The 14,497-nt window shown below is 49.8% G+C and overlaps 1 protein-coding gene across 7 annotated transcripts in view; it reads left to right on the top strand.

The window, feature by feature from the left end:
- Window positions 1–6,984: 6,984 nt before the first annotated feature.
- Mapt (microtubule associated protein tau) overlaps window positions 6,985–14,497 on the top strand; it is a 94,404-nt gene continuing 86,891 nt past the window's right edge. For 3 of the 7 annotated variants that reach the window (XM_090350012.1, XM_090350011.1, XM_090350009.1), the window contains exon 1: window positions 6,990–7,089. The gene's annotated coding sequence lies outside the window, so the exon portion shown is untranslated. Of the gene's footprint in view, window positions 7,090–14,497 lie in introns of all 7 variants that reach the window. The other 4 variants (XM_090350008.1, XM_090350007.1, XM_090350013.1 and 1 more) reach the window with 3 other exon arrangements.

Raw genomic sequence — 14,497 nt, 5'->3', positions numbered from 1 at the left:
CTTAAAATCAGGACCTGGGCACCGTCCCTAGCCTTTTTGCTCAAGGCTAGACCTCTACCACTTTGAGCCACCATGCCACTTTCAGTTTTCTGGTAGTTTCTTGGAGATAGGAGTGTTGTGAGCTTTCCTGTTTGGGCTGGCTTCAAACAGTGATCTTCAGGTCTCAGTCTCCTGAGTAGCTGGGATTATAGGCATGAGTGACAGGCGCCCAGCTTCAGCAAGTTCTTTAGTATGAAAGAGTGTAATTTGATGTTTAAAGAATACATGCTAGGCTGGGAGCATGGCCTAGTGGCAGAGGCCTGCCTAGCATGCACGAAGACCCAGGTTTGATTTCTCAGTGCCACATACACAGAAAAAGCCTGAAGTGGCACTGTGGCTCAAGTGGTAAAGCACTAGCCTTGAGAAAACCCAAAGACAGTGCTCAGGCCCTGAGTTTAAACCCCAGGACTGGGGGGAAAAAAGAATACATACTAACCATGATTATTGGAAACAGATCATTTGATGTTGCCTAGGTGATAACACAGACACACACACACACACACACAAACACACACACACACACACACTTCCATTGCATTTCTTTCTCTCTATTTTCTTATTTTATATAGGTTTTAAAAAAAATGGCAATACTAAGGGAATTGAACTTTAAGCCCAGGCAGGTATCTTATCACTCCAGTCCTGCTCTTTGCCTTTTTTGCTTTTGGTTGTTCAGATGAAGATTTAAATTTCTGCCTAGGGCTGCCCTCAGACTGTGATCCTCCTCCTACCTCTGCCTCCTGAGCAGCTGAGGTTACAGGTGCAGCGCACACCACCAAGCCCAGCTGGCTTTTTTTTTTTTTTTGGAGAAGTTTCAAGTCCCCAATTAAATTGAGTAGGCAGTACAGTGAACTCCCATATCACCACCTGCACCCAACCTCCCCCACTTACAAACATCCTAAACCACACGATGGTACCACCCAGGGGCCTATGCCTACACCCCATGATTAGCCAAACTCCACTGTTCACACTGGGGCTCGCTCTTGGCATGCTATGGGTTTGGATAAATGTATGGTGAGGTGCATCAGCTATTATCGTATCATATAGAATAGTTTTCTGCCCAGGAAACTTCCTTGTACTCACCCTGACCACCTTCCCGGTCCCGCCCCAGTCCCTGGAAGCACCAAACTCTTCACTGGCTCTCCAGCTTTGCCTTGTACACGTGTCATGTGATTAAAACCACAATGTACCTGGGCTCATGCCTATAATCCTAGGTACTCAGGAAGCTGAGATCTGAGGCTCATGGTTTGAAGCCAGCCTGGCACTAAAAAATGTGAGACTCTTATCTCCAATTAACTACTAGAAAACCAGAACTGGTACTGTGGCTCAAAGAGTAGGATGATAGCCTTGAGCTGAAGAGTTCAGGGACAGTGCCCAGGCCCAGAGTTCAAGCCCCATGACCGACAAAAAAAATCACAATGTATGTGATGGGCTCCCCCCAAGATTTTTTGAATTTATAATTATCTTCCCCTGGGACCCCCTAAGTTCAAGAACAGTAAAAATTCATAAGTCAGCTATGAGGGACCATACTATGAGACACAACCATGAAAAGATGGACATATAAACAACCTACTTTTCTGAAGAAAAAGAATCAGAACACTAATTTATCAATGGTTACTTTTAGAGCATAGTGTGGTGGCTTAGAAAATTAGTTGCTCCGCACTGGTGGCTCACACCTATAATTCTAGCTACTCAAGAGACTGAGATCTGAGGATCATGGTTAGAACCCAGACTGGGAAGAAAAGTCTGTGAGACTCTCATTCTCCAATTAACTACCAAAGTAAAGCTGTGTATCAAGCAATAGCCTTGAGCAAAAAAGCTCAGAGATAGTGCCCAGGCCCTGAGTTCAAAGCCTTTGAACTGATGCAAAAAAGGAAGGAAGGAAGGAAGGAAGGAAGAAAGGAAGGAAGGAAGGAAGGAAGGAAGGAAGGAAGGAAGGGAGGGAGGGAGGGGAAGGAAAGAAAAAAAGTGGGAAAGAGGGAAGGAAAAAAAGAAAAATAACCAAGCTGGGAGCTGGTGGCTCATACCTATAATTCTAACTACTCAGGAGACTAAGATTTAAGGATTATGGTTCAAAGCCAGTCTGGGCAGGAAAGTCTGTGAGACTCTTATCTCCAACTGACCCACAAGTAGAGCTGAAGATCAAGTGATAGAGCAGTATCCTTGACCAAAGAAGTCAGGGACAGCTGGGCATGGTGGCTCATGCCTGTAATCTTAGCTATTCAGTAGGCTGAGATCTGAGAATGGCAGTTTAAAGCCAGCCTGGGCACTAAAGTCTGTGAGACTTTTATCTCCAATTAACCACCAGAAAACCAGAAGTGGCACTGTGGCTCAAGGGGTATGGCGGTAGCCTTGAGCTGAGGAGCTCAGGGACAACACCCAGGCCCAGAGTTCAAGTTGCATGACCTACAAAAAAAAAATCTTGGGGCGTGGGGAAAGGTGTTTTAAGAAAGCTTTCAAAGAGAATAAGCCAGGCACTGACAGCTTCTGCCTATACTCCTAGCTACTGAAGAAACAGGGTCTGAGAGATTCATCTCCAAGGACTCAAATAGTGGAGTGCCAGCCGTGAGTGAAAAAGCTAAGAGATGGAGCCAGGAGTGTGGCCTAGTGGTAGAGTGCTACCTAGCACAAACAAAGCCTTGGCTTCCATACCTAGGTACCACATACACAGAAAAAGTTGGAAGTAGTACTGTGGCTCAAGTGGTAGAGTGCTAGCCTTGAGCACAGAGAGGCTCAGGGACAGAGCCCAGGCCCTGAGTTCAAGTCCTGGCACTGGCAAAAAAAAAAGAAAAGGAAGACAGAAAGAAAAGGAAGGAAGGAAGGAAGGAAGGAAGGAAGGAAGGAAGGAAGGAAGGAAGGAAGGAAGGAAAGAAGGAAGGAAGGAAGGCAGGCAGGCTAAGAGACAGCACCCAGATCCTGAGTGTTCAAATCTCAGTACACACACACACACACACACACACACACACACCACACCACACCAAGCTGTTCGTTAATAGCTGGAAGAATTACCAGGTAAGAGATTTTTTCCCACATTATTGTGGCTTTTTCTCAACGTTTCTTTTTGTCCCTTCCATTCCTGCAGCTGATTTTCAGTTGGTCACAAGAAAATGCAATGAATTTGCCTAAGATCCTCTGTAATAAAAATGTATTTTCCAGTTGTACTGGTAACTGAATATCATGTGTAAGAAGTCCAGAAAAAATGTCCTTAAGATGTTTCTTCTTCATCTCTGTCTGTTTTCTGAGGACTAGTATACAAGTGTGATGCCTGGAACTCAAAACCCTAAGGTTCAGTGTAAAAAAGTACAAAGACGGATTGCTAGCCAAATCCTTTTTCTTTCTCTTTCCTGAACCCATGACTCTGACATTTGTTGCTCTCCCTCATAGGAAGGGATGGCTGTGACTAAGCTATGTCTGTGCGTTACGATCAGGGACAGACTCTTAAGACAGTGGTTATGCTGCCACCAGCTTCATCCAACTCTTCAAGGTGACAAGAAGACAGAAGATGAAGGACCCCAGATTCTAGGACCTCACAAAGAGGAGGCTGCCACCAACTTGGAGTTATTTGGGGGGACCATTATATTTGGGGTTCTCTTTGTCAAAGCACTAGTTTACCTTAGGGCTAAATTTAGTGACACAGCTGCCAAACTCCACAGACTTGGATCTCAGTACTAACTGTGAGACGTGTGTGTGTGTGTGTGTGTGTGTGTGTGTGTGTTTGTGTGCGTGTGTGTGTACATGTGCACGCACGCACACGCATCAATTCTGGACACTATCCCTGAGCTTCTTTTTGCTCTAAGCTAGTGAAAGTGCTTGAGCCACAGTGCTACTTCTGGCTTTTTCTGAGTAGATTGTTGGAGATAAGGGTCTCATAGCCTTTCTTACCTGGGTTGACTCTGAACCGTGATCCTCAGCTCTCAGCTTTCTGAGTAGCTAGGATGAGGTGTGAGCTATCAGCACCCAGCTCTGAGACTTTTTTTAAATAAAAGAACTGAAGCCAAGAGAATGCAGTGAATTTGCATAAGGTCATACAGGATGGCCTGGCTGAGAGTAAGGTGTATGGTTCAAGTGGTAGAGTACCTGCGTAGACCCTCCTTTCTGACACTTCACCACTTTTCTCTCCTCTATGCCCATCTGCCTTTTGTGGGCCCACAGATGTGGGTTTGTGCCATGAGATTCTATTTCAGCATGAGGAGGGGTAGGGAGGAAGAGAGGGTCTGCATTTTCTTAGCCTGCATTAGTGAGCCATTAGTAACTTAGAGCGATTGAATTCCCTGGGCTGAGCACTCAACTCCACATCACATACAAAAGACAGATCTGCCTAAGACTGTCCCCAGGATCCATCTCTGTTTAATGTAGGCAAATTCAACCTCAGTATCAAGAGATTACAGTATCATCAGGTCCTTGGCAGGCCTTAATTATACTCTTTTAGGGGGAACTGAGAAATTCCAACACGGAGACTTCATTTGACTGCTACAGCTTACACATAGAAAATAATGTAGGATGGGGGGGGAGGGAAATGGGTACCAAGACATGTGAAAGGATATCAATGTATGTGAATTAATGCATCTTCTAACTGGCAAATATCATGTAACCCTTTTACTAATTACAATAAAAAAATAAAACCTTTTCTGAGTTAAAAAAAAAGAAAATAATGTAGGAGCAAAGCATTGACTATTAAGGTCATAATGAAATTAAGATCTGCCACTTATCACTTAATTCTACGCAGTAGTCATTGTGTATGAAGCTATATGCATGCATAATCTTATTTGACTTCTAGATTAGTCAGTTTTGCTGTGGAAACAAACAGCTCCCCAAATCTCTATACAACAAATGCATCTGTTTTGCTCGTGCTAGAGCTATTTCCATGGACTTTGCATTCTGGGGTCCGTCCTGTGGGGACATGCCATCTGTTGATGGAAAGGAAGAGTGAACAGTGAAAACCTGGAATACCAGTTATGTCTGCATTATTGATAGGAATAGGCAAAACTGTATAATCCCCTTAGAGGAAATGACAGTTATTGGGTATAATATAAACTATGAATCCTGCAAGAGAAATATGATTTTTGCCACTCTCGTGAGTAGCTTTGCAAAGCTCCTTGTTGAGATCGGAACTGTTTCTCCCAGCAAAGGCGGACTAGAGGAGGTTTGGATAAAGTTTGAGCTAAGGTTTGAAAGTGAGCCATAGAATAGCTGAGAGGTAAAACTGAGAGGATAGGGGTTCAGATCAGGGGAGGTTAGGTTGCAGAAGGGTGTTTGAATGCTGAATAGAGATTAACTTCACCTAGGAGGCAGGTATAAACATTTAGATAGTTTTTACATGAGGCTGCCGCCATGATTAAAAGGAACATTTCTGAAGACTGGTGTCCCGTGCAAATGGCTGACAGAGGGAGATAATGAGAACAGGGAGACCAGCCATGCCCAAATTAAGGTAGGCATCTTGAAGGTGGGTGATGGTGATTGGGAGAGCTGGGCTCGGTTCCAGAAACTCAGAAATTAACCCCACTTCCACCACCCACCTGGTACTCCCCAATAATCATAAGGTAATTCAATCCATAGGAAGAAAGTAATTTTGCTGTGTGTGTAGGGGGGGGTGTATTATTTGGTTGTGGGGCTTGAACTCAGCATCTAGGCACTGGTCCTGAACTCTTTTGCTTGAAGTTAGCCATCTAATACTTTGAGCTACAGCATCACTTCCAGTTTTCTGGTGGTTATTGGAGATGTCTCATAGACTTTCCTGCCAGGGCTAGCTTTGAACTAAGATCCCCAGATCTCAGCCTCCTGAGCAGCTAGGATTACTGGTGTGAGCCACCAGCACCTGGCCCAAGAAAGTTTTTAAAATTATTTTTAATTAGATTGATCTATGACCTACAGCACTGGGCTTGCTTTTTAGAATAAAAGCCAGGCAAATAAAAGCTCCAGGACAAGTTCCCACCTCCTTACAAAGGGTTGTGACTAGGTGATCCACAGCCCATTCCTACACATAAAGAGCATTCCCCACCCGCTCCCCGCCAGGGCTTTGATGAAGTGCTGCAGATAAATACAAGCTTAGGCCAAAGCTTAGGGTCTGGACCCTAGGCTAGGACCCGTTTCTGGCTCAGGTGCCATCCAAGTGGCCATCTCTAGCAAGCACTTTTTAAAAAAGAGAGATTTCAAGCTCTACTTCCAGTATAAAGGTGTTTCCACGAATGAGATAAAAATACCCGCATGTGAAAATGCTTTGCAATGTGATAAGCGCCATTAGAACTTTATTTAAGAATTCCCCCCCCACACTAGGGTCACAAATACCATATCGATTTGAATGTCCCTAGATTTAAAAAAGAAAAAAAGCACCAAACCAATCCAACTGTTTTATCACCAAATCAGACTGAGTTCAAGAGTACCTGCTAAGGAAAGTCCCTTTGGTCAATACCCTAGGAAAAGGAGGCCCACTCAAAGGACCACATCTCCTGCCTCTGGGTGGACAGCCTGGAGATCCAGCTAGGGAGGACTCTGCTCTGGACCTCTCCAGGATAAGACACTGCCCTTGGGCTGGCGCCCAGGAAAGGGACAGCATCCCTGCAGCCCCAGCCCTCCGCGGGGACCGAGGAGACCCCTACACAAGACAAAGGCTCAGCCGCGGGAAGCTGACAGTGCGCGTGCGCCGTGGAGCGCGCGTGCGCGCGGCGGTCAGCGCCGCGGCCTGAGGCGTGGCGGGAGTGGGCCCAGATTGCTGCCAGCCAGCCAGGCGGCACCGGAGGGCTGAGCGGAGGGGCGCTCGCTCGCGCCCACTGGTGGTTGGAGGGGACGGCGCTTATGAAGTCCTCGCTATCCGCTCTGCCCCTCCCCACCCCTGCCCTTCCCCTCCCCTGGGGAGGCTCGCGCTCCCGCCGCTCGCGCCTGCGCCGCCCGCCGCTCTCGGGGACGCGCCCTCTCCTTGGCGCGCGCGCGCGCTCGCAGTCTCCGCCACCCACCAGCTCGGGCACCAGCAGCAGCGCCGCCGCCACCGCCCACCTTCTGCCGCCGCCGCCTTCTCCTCACTGTCCTCTTCTGTCCTCGCCTTCCGTCGGCCATCAGGTAAGCACCCAGGCTCCGAAATCGGCTTCCCGGTTCGCCCCTCTGACAACCGCACGTCGCCGTCCCTCGCCCCAAAGATGGGTTTATTGCGCTGGGCGTCGGTGGAGGGGGTGCAGGTAACGGGGGCGCTCGCTCCGGGGCTGGGGAAGGAACGCGTGCAAGAGATGCACGCGCGAGAGAGTGCGTGTGTCTGTGGTCCTGTGTGCTAGGGGGGGGGTCTGCACAACCTTCTTCGCGCAGACCTGGGGGGGACCAGGCCGAGAGGGGGGGCTGATCTCCAGGGGGGGCTCTGCGGAGGGGGGCGCGGGCGGCGGTGACCCTGGGGAGGGGTCCGCTCTGCACGCTTGCTCTCAGCCTTTTGCCGCAATGGGCGTGGGCCTGTGTGTGTGTGTGTGTGTGTGTGTGTGTGTGTGTGTGTGTGTGTGTGTGTGTAAAAGAGGAGGGAGTCCCATGACGACCCCCCAAAACCGATCCTGAAATCGGATTTCTCTGACCCGCTTTGCCTTCAGCCATGGATAAGGTTCTAGGAAAGATGACACGTCTCCGGGAGGGCCGCTGTCGCCTGGATTTTAGGCAGTAGCCCGCCCCCTCCCCTTTTTCTCCTTCTGGAGGCAAAAAAAATCCCGCAGGGGACATTTGGGGGCTGGGAGGGCTGGGAGCTGGGGAGGGGTCCGGGCGCGCTGTCGGAGCCGCCCTCCCCCTGCGCGCTCCCGGCGCGGAGACCCGCGCGGCGCCGTGCCCCGGAGAAGACAGCGCGCGGACCTCGCCGGGGAAGCTCCGAGGCCCGGGTCACCCGGCCTGGCGCGGCCCGCGCGAAGGCTGCAGGTGCACTTCGGGGCGGGTCCTTCACGTTCCTCGCTGGGCGCGGGGCGCCGGGCGTGTGCGCTCCCTACCCGAGGAGAGGGCAGCCACGCAAGGCTCGCCCCTCACTGCGGCAGTGGGTGGGGACCTGGGTGGGCGAGGGGGGGAGCGTGGGATGTGCCACCTCCCACTCCCACCCTTCCCCCCCCGAACGCGAGGGGCCATCTTTTTGCAGCGTGTCACGTCTTTATCGTGCCATGCCAGGTCGGGTGGCCGGGCTCTGGGGGACAGGGCAGGGACTGATAGAGGAGAGGTTTTGCTGCTGCCGACGTGGGCCCCGGGGGGCGTCCACCTGGGAGCGCCGGGTGAGCGCCCCGCTTTGTTTGTAGAGGTTACGTGATCTGTGATCTGCGCTCTCTTTTATTCCCAGCGCCCCCAGAACCTCCCCCCCCCCACACCCACCCTTTCCCCCCGTTTCTATCCCTTTGTCGAATCTCAGGCCTTTCCAGGGTCCTCACCGCCCCCCACGCTGAAATGAGACGGTGACCCCGCGCAGCACTTCCCACGAGTTCGGCCCGATGCCAAGCAGGGTTAGCTGGGGGTGGGGCCACAGGTCTCCATGGTGGCCCGGAAAGGACCACACCCCTCCCTACACTGGAAACAACGGGGGGGGGGGGAGACACACCCCAACGTAGCCAACCAGTTCCCGGTGATGGAAGGAGCTGGAAGGCAGGCCCTTCCCCGCCGTTCACCTTGTGGCGTCCAGGGGCAGAGAATGCAGGGGTGGGGAGGCGGCTTTAGGCCCTCCCTGTGCTGCGGCCACACCCATCTTTGGGAGGGAGACGGGTAGGAGAGGTGGTGGGAGAGGTGGGAATACCGTGGAGGATTGCCATGGGAACCGCAGGCGTCCTCTCCCCCCCCCCAAGGACCTGCGGGCCTGGCGCGCCCCTCCTCGTTGGGGCTGAGCACCTCGGGGTGGGGATGCTGGGTTAGCCTCCCCGAGGGCGGAGGGGGAAGGGGCGCCAGCCCCGACCGGTGGCTCCTTCTGATTGGTCCAGCGGCCAGAGCTATCCAGCGAGGCATCGCTGGTGTATTTTCATTATTGTGGGCTTACCGGCTCACACTATTTTATTCATCTCGAAGTGAGGGATTTCCACTCCCAGTCCAAGTTTTCCGCCGCCCTTGGCTGGGAATAGAGGGGTGGAGGGCGAAGTCCCAGCGATCAAGTCTTTGATGAGCCTGGTACGTGTGGTTTTTCTGGTTGATTCTGTGGTTGAGCCTTGACGGGAGCGGGGTGTGCGCGGTTCTGGACCCAGTGAGCATGGTGGAGGCGGAGCGGCCCATGCAGGCCGCCGGGGTTGCTCAGAATTCCGGAGAATGGCTTGGCAGGCGAGCCCCGCCTTGGCTGGGACGTTAGCCCCCCCCACCTCCCCCCATCACCGGGTCTGGGCGCTTCCAGGGCTCCGTGCAGCCCAAGGTGGTGCCCGAGCAGATCAAGGATGGATGCAAAGACCTTGGGCGGACTCCCCTCCCTGTAAGTAGGCTGCAGGAGCCCCGTTCCTGGACGAGGGAGCCCGGAGCCTTGGACGAGGCTCCGGCACCAGTGTCACCTCCCATCGGTTGGGGGAAGGTCGGAGGGGCGAGCCTGCTTAGCTCAACGCACAAACAAAGCGCCAGCCACGCGCCTTCGATTTCGGTCCCTTCTGGAAGGGGTTGGTAATGTGGCCAGGCGCTGGCGTTGCCTAGGCGATGTTAATGGAGGATTGCGGTGGCCACGAGATGGCCCCCCTCATGCCATGAGGATTGGGGACACTCCTTCTTTATTTGCTCGCTTCACCACCAGACCTGTGGGACACAGGGATGGTGCAGTGCTCAGACAGACACAGCACATCCAAAAATATCCCGGCCCCATGTATGTGCATTCAACTCCCACTCTCACGCCACCATCCTCAAGCAGGTAGGGGCTCTGTAATGTCAGCTGAGACCCCACTAGCCCTCTGGCACTCCGGAGCTTGTAAGTCCCAAGTCTTGGATCTTGGCTGGTTCCAGATGGGGATGGATGAAGGGACCCATGACAATGACAACGTGGGCTCAAGCCCCAGACTCGGGGGAGTGGCTTTGGAGTTCTGTGGGACCCCTGCTGTATGACTGGTTTATAGCAGAAAGGGAAAAAGTCTGCCTGCCTTATTTTCTGTCATTAAATCTGGGATGTCAGTTTGTGTTTAGTGAAGCTATTTTTCCACCTGAGAAGCCCTTATCACTTCCCATCTCTAGACCTTCTCTAAATAAAGGACCGGATAGTTAACTAGCACCCCACCCTCCCTCTCTCCAGGCTCCCCAGCAGTCACGAGTGATTGTGGAATCACTTCATTCCTTGACCAACATTTGCCTAGCACATGTGTTTTTGGTGGTCTAAAACAACAACAACAACAAAACCCACCTGGCTAGACCCTCCAGTTCACCTTTGGATGAATTTGTTGGCTTTGCTGTTTTTTGGGGGTTTTTTTTGGTTTTTTGTTTTTTTTTGCTGCGGGGTTGGGGGGGGGGTGAGAGACAATCCATGACTGTGTTCCCCTGTCTTATAGAGAGAGACCTGGCCTGCACACACTCATAGTGGTGAAAGGGTGTGACTCTTAAGTGACTTCTAGTGTCAGGCACTGTTTTCCAGACAGGAACAAAGGAAATTGATAATGCCACACACTGCCAGATTGAGGAAAGGTCAGGTTTATTCCCATTGGGAAAAGGAATCCCTTGTATTGAGCGTGTTCTTTGACTCACATATCCTTAGAAGTCAAGATTAGCCTGCCACTAAGATAGAATTATGGTGTCCTTTCTGTAGGCTAACTTTTCCTTCTACAGTTCATGCAGCTTATTCATTGTGAAGTATTAAGTCATGTTTTATTCTACTTTCCATCAGCTTTGTATAATATCATTGAGGCTCTTAGCTGCAGGTGTGAGCATGTGTTACTTTTCCAATTGTTTTGATGGTGGTTTTCCAATTGGAACCTTGCCTTCTATTTCTTTAGTCAATATATTCCTTCCACCTTGAAAAGGACTCACTCTGAAACAAATAAACACACCCTTGGGCCAATGTATTGGACTAGACACATAGTAGGCGTTTACTCTATATTTGCCTAACAACTAAATAGAGAAAATGTAAACCTCTGTGTCAAGAGAGTAACTAAGAGAAATAAGAATGGAAACATTGGGAAGCTTAGGGGACAAATCCAACCCAAATTGTCCCAGCTCTGTTTCCAAATGATACCCAGACAGTTGCCTCTGCTCTGCTTTGGACCTTATAGTCTGATCTCAGGGCTTGCCTCTCTCTTGTTGACCAAAAGGGGAAGGGAAAGGGGGAGAGGCTATATTCTACCTGGCTACCACCTGAGCCACTCCTCCTAGAGGCGGAGAGCCAGCCATGCTCCCTCTACTCCTCCCTCTCCACTCCCTTCCTGCTTCTTTCATTATTCATTCCAGAGACTCTTCCTCAGCTCTCCATAACTCCAGAAGTACCCACCTGACCAAAGATAACTTGGCACTGGTGTTGGGGCACCTTGGCAGGTGAGAAGACCCCAGCCTACCAGCTGGGCTACAGGAGAGGAGCCTGGGATGCTATGCCAGGGATGTTGCTAAGGTCCTGCAAGACACAAGCCAGTCGCCTTCCTCAAAGAATGTTTGGGTCCAGTATGTCAGTAGGGCAGCCTGTGCTGTAGGCACTCTTGCTGGGCCACATCCATCAAATGGCTTCTTGGAGTTAGACATGATTTCATTTAACTCCCTTCTCCTGTGAGTGATGTTATTGCCTTTGTTACCGATAAGGAAACTGACGCCCACAGATGCTCATAACACAATGAGATCCCACAGTGAGTGAGTAGTGGAGCCTGGGGTTCTGATGCCAGCACCCACTCTCCTAAGCCTCTTGTGGGTTTAATAAACCTTTGTGGGCTCGCGTAGGTCCCCAGTCAAAACCTACAACTTTGATTACACAGCAGATCCTGCTTCCATAGCTATTAATCACAAAGGAATGCTTGTAAGAATCTGATCGCAGCATGGTCTGAAATAGAGTTTTAAAAAATGCGGTTAAAGATCTCCATTTCTGATCTGGTCCAGACATGGGGTGCTCTGGTGCTTCATTTATCAGACCTTAAGCCTCTTCCTCCACATCCAGAGTTTCTGGACTTCTCTGTGCTATGAAGGCTGGAAGTTAGGATTGGGGGATTGAGGCAGAATCAGCTGTGGCTAAGGTCAAGTCAGATCCTCCCCTTAGGTCTGCCCCTCTCTTAGGTTGAGTCTTGGCACCCACCATTCGGGCTAGCTCTGAGACCGGGAGTGAGTGTTTAGTTGGGGAGTATGGAGGACCCTCATCTCAAGCATTGGGGTCTCCTCAGGCCAAAGGGGGTCTGTGCTCACTGACCAGGCCCAGGTGCTGCAGTACATAATTCCCTTATTTGATAGGTGTTGGGGCTGCCTCTGACTCTTCTGTCCTTGGAACTCTCTGCCACTCCCAGCAGGCAAAACTAAAATGCATCTGCCATCCATGGCTACCCTTCCAGCCTGCCTGTTCTGGCCACAGGATGCCAACCATCATCACCCCTGTGCACAGGCAGGGCTGATTGTCCAGGAATCCTTTTCCTGTCTTCATGGCCATGTGGTGGGAGACAGTGAGAGTCCACCAGGCAAGGTCTGGTGTTTTTTGGTTTTTGCCAGTGCAGATGGCCTGGGTTTCAACAAAACTGACATACTCAGAGGACTCCCAGGAGGCTTCTTTTCATTTGGAAGGGGAGCATTTGTAAATGTTTCAGGGGACTCTTTGCTGAGCCCTATCAGAGACTCTATAGAAATCCGCAGGAAATGCATTTTGTGGCTCCGCTATTAAAGGGAGATCTCTGCACCTGCAAGTGGGTTCCCAGTGCTAGCTAGTGGGGAACACCTTTGTCTCATCACTAAGGACGTGGGCTCATGCACCCATCTGAAAGGCACGCACAGGCTCTGGTTACAGACAGGCCAAGGGACTTCTCTGTTGTACTATGCCTATCCTCTTCCTTCCTGAAATCCACTCCAAGCCAGGAACAGACTGTGGACGACACCAGTCTGAACTGAGGTCTCCCTTCCTTCTGCCTGGCATGGCAAGCCAGACATCTTTGTAGTTTACTAGTTGAATAAAAGTGAGTGCTGTTGGTTGATAAAGTAAAAGCGGTAATGGAAGGCAGGCAGTGGAAGTACAGGAGATCTTCACAATGAACAGGTTGGCAACCTGGTGCAGAGGAGGCTTGAAGCAGGATGACAAAACAAAGTACACTCCTCATTTATGTGTGCTTTATGGGCTGCATCTTAGGAGTTCCAGGAGTTCCAGACATCTCATAAGTCCTGTGTGAATCAATAAATTAGTCTTATGAAGTCCTTCATCCATGAAAACAAGACAAAACAATCTTAGTGTGGTACTTTTATGTCATCATAGTAGAAGTCATTTTTTAAATTATATAGATACAGGTAGGTAGGTAGGTAGGTAACAGACAGACAGACAGATAGATAGATAGATAGATATGCCATGTGTGATCTTATACCACTATAATCCCAGCATTCTGGAGGCTGAGGAAGGAGGATTGTGAGTTTGATATGCAGTTTAAGCTATATAACAAGACCCTGTTGTCAAATCAAATAAATTAAAATATTTTATTTAAACAAAATAAATGGGTATTCACCATCTTTTGACATAGACCCCATACTTTTTCTTTGTGTTTGGAGTAACTGATTGCAATTCTTGTTTTTTTTTCTTTTGCCTATAACATGTTCATAATGCATTGTAGAGCTCTTTAGAGTCCTGACTCCAGATGTACATTGTGGAGTAATCTGAGCGCAACAAACTCTTGGCAATGTGAACTTCATTTCCACGCAGTGTCTAACACCCCATTTGACAGAGCAAATACTACTCAGTTGTATGAAGTCTGCATTTTGTGCTTGCATCCTAGCACCTTACACTTATTTAAGTTACATGATCATTTTTAACAAGTTAAAATAAGTCATGCAATTATTTAAGTGGTGTGATTGTTGCAGCAAGTAGAAATGGGCTGAGGTTTCTGAAGAAGCTCAGATGACCTTGGATATGGGGTTGGCTGTGGGAGAAGCAGCCCCTGGGTGTGGATACCAGCCCCAGCTTTGGGACTTCACTTTTATGCTTCTTCTTAAGGGGAAGCACCCATGGTGGGGGTTTTGGTGCTAAATAGAAGATGGACACCCTTCTGCACACCCATCTTTTTCTTTCAGGATCAGCACTTGGAAGTCATACTAACATAAGGGGGAAATACAAAATTCTCCCCATCAGACTCCAGTGAGCATTCATTGCTTCTACTATGTACTGTGAAAAGAGTTTTAGATCAAGATCTAACAACTTAGAAACAGCCAGCAGAAGTTAGATCTGGAGCCACTAATGATGATGCTGCATTCGTGATCTTCCCTTTAACCTGTCCACCCCCTGTCAAATCCTGGCATGAAAGGAAAAAGGGACATAATTCATCTCTGCTCCAGTTGCTAGTTTCCTCCCATCCATAGCTGAGTATTCTGTTTGCTGGGGAAAGCTGAGTGATACCTAGGTTGCAGCTGTATCACA

The sequence above is a fragment of the Megascapheus bottae genome, chromosome 17, assembly GCF_031878675.1.
Source record: "Megascapheus bottae isolate mThoBot1 chromosome 17, mThoBot2.hap1, whole genome shotgun sequence".
Taxonomy (NCBI): domain Eukaryota; kingdom Metazoa; phylum Chordata; class Mammalia; order Rodentia; family Geomyidae; genus Megascapheus; species Megascapheus bottae.
Note: the sequence above shows the minus strand (reverse complement) of the source record. Positions and strands in the feature narration are given on the sequence as shown.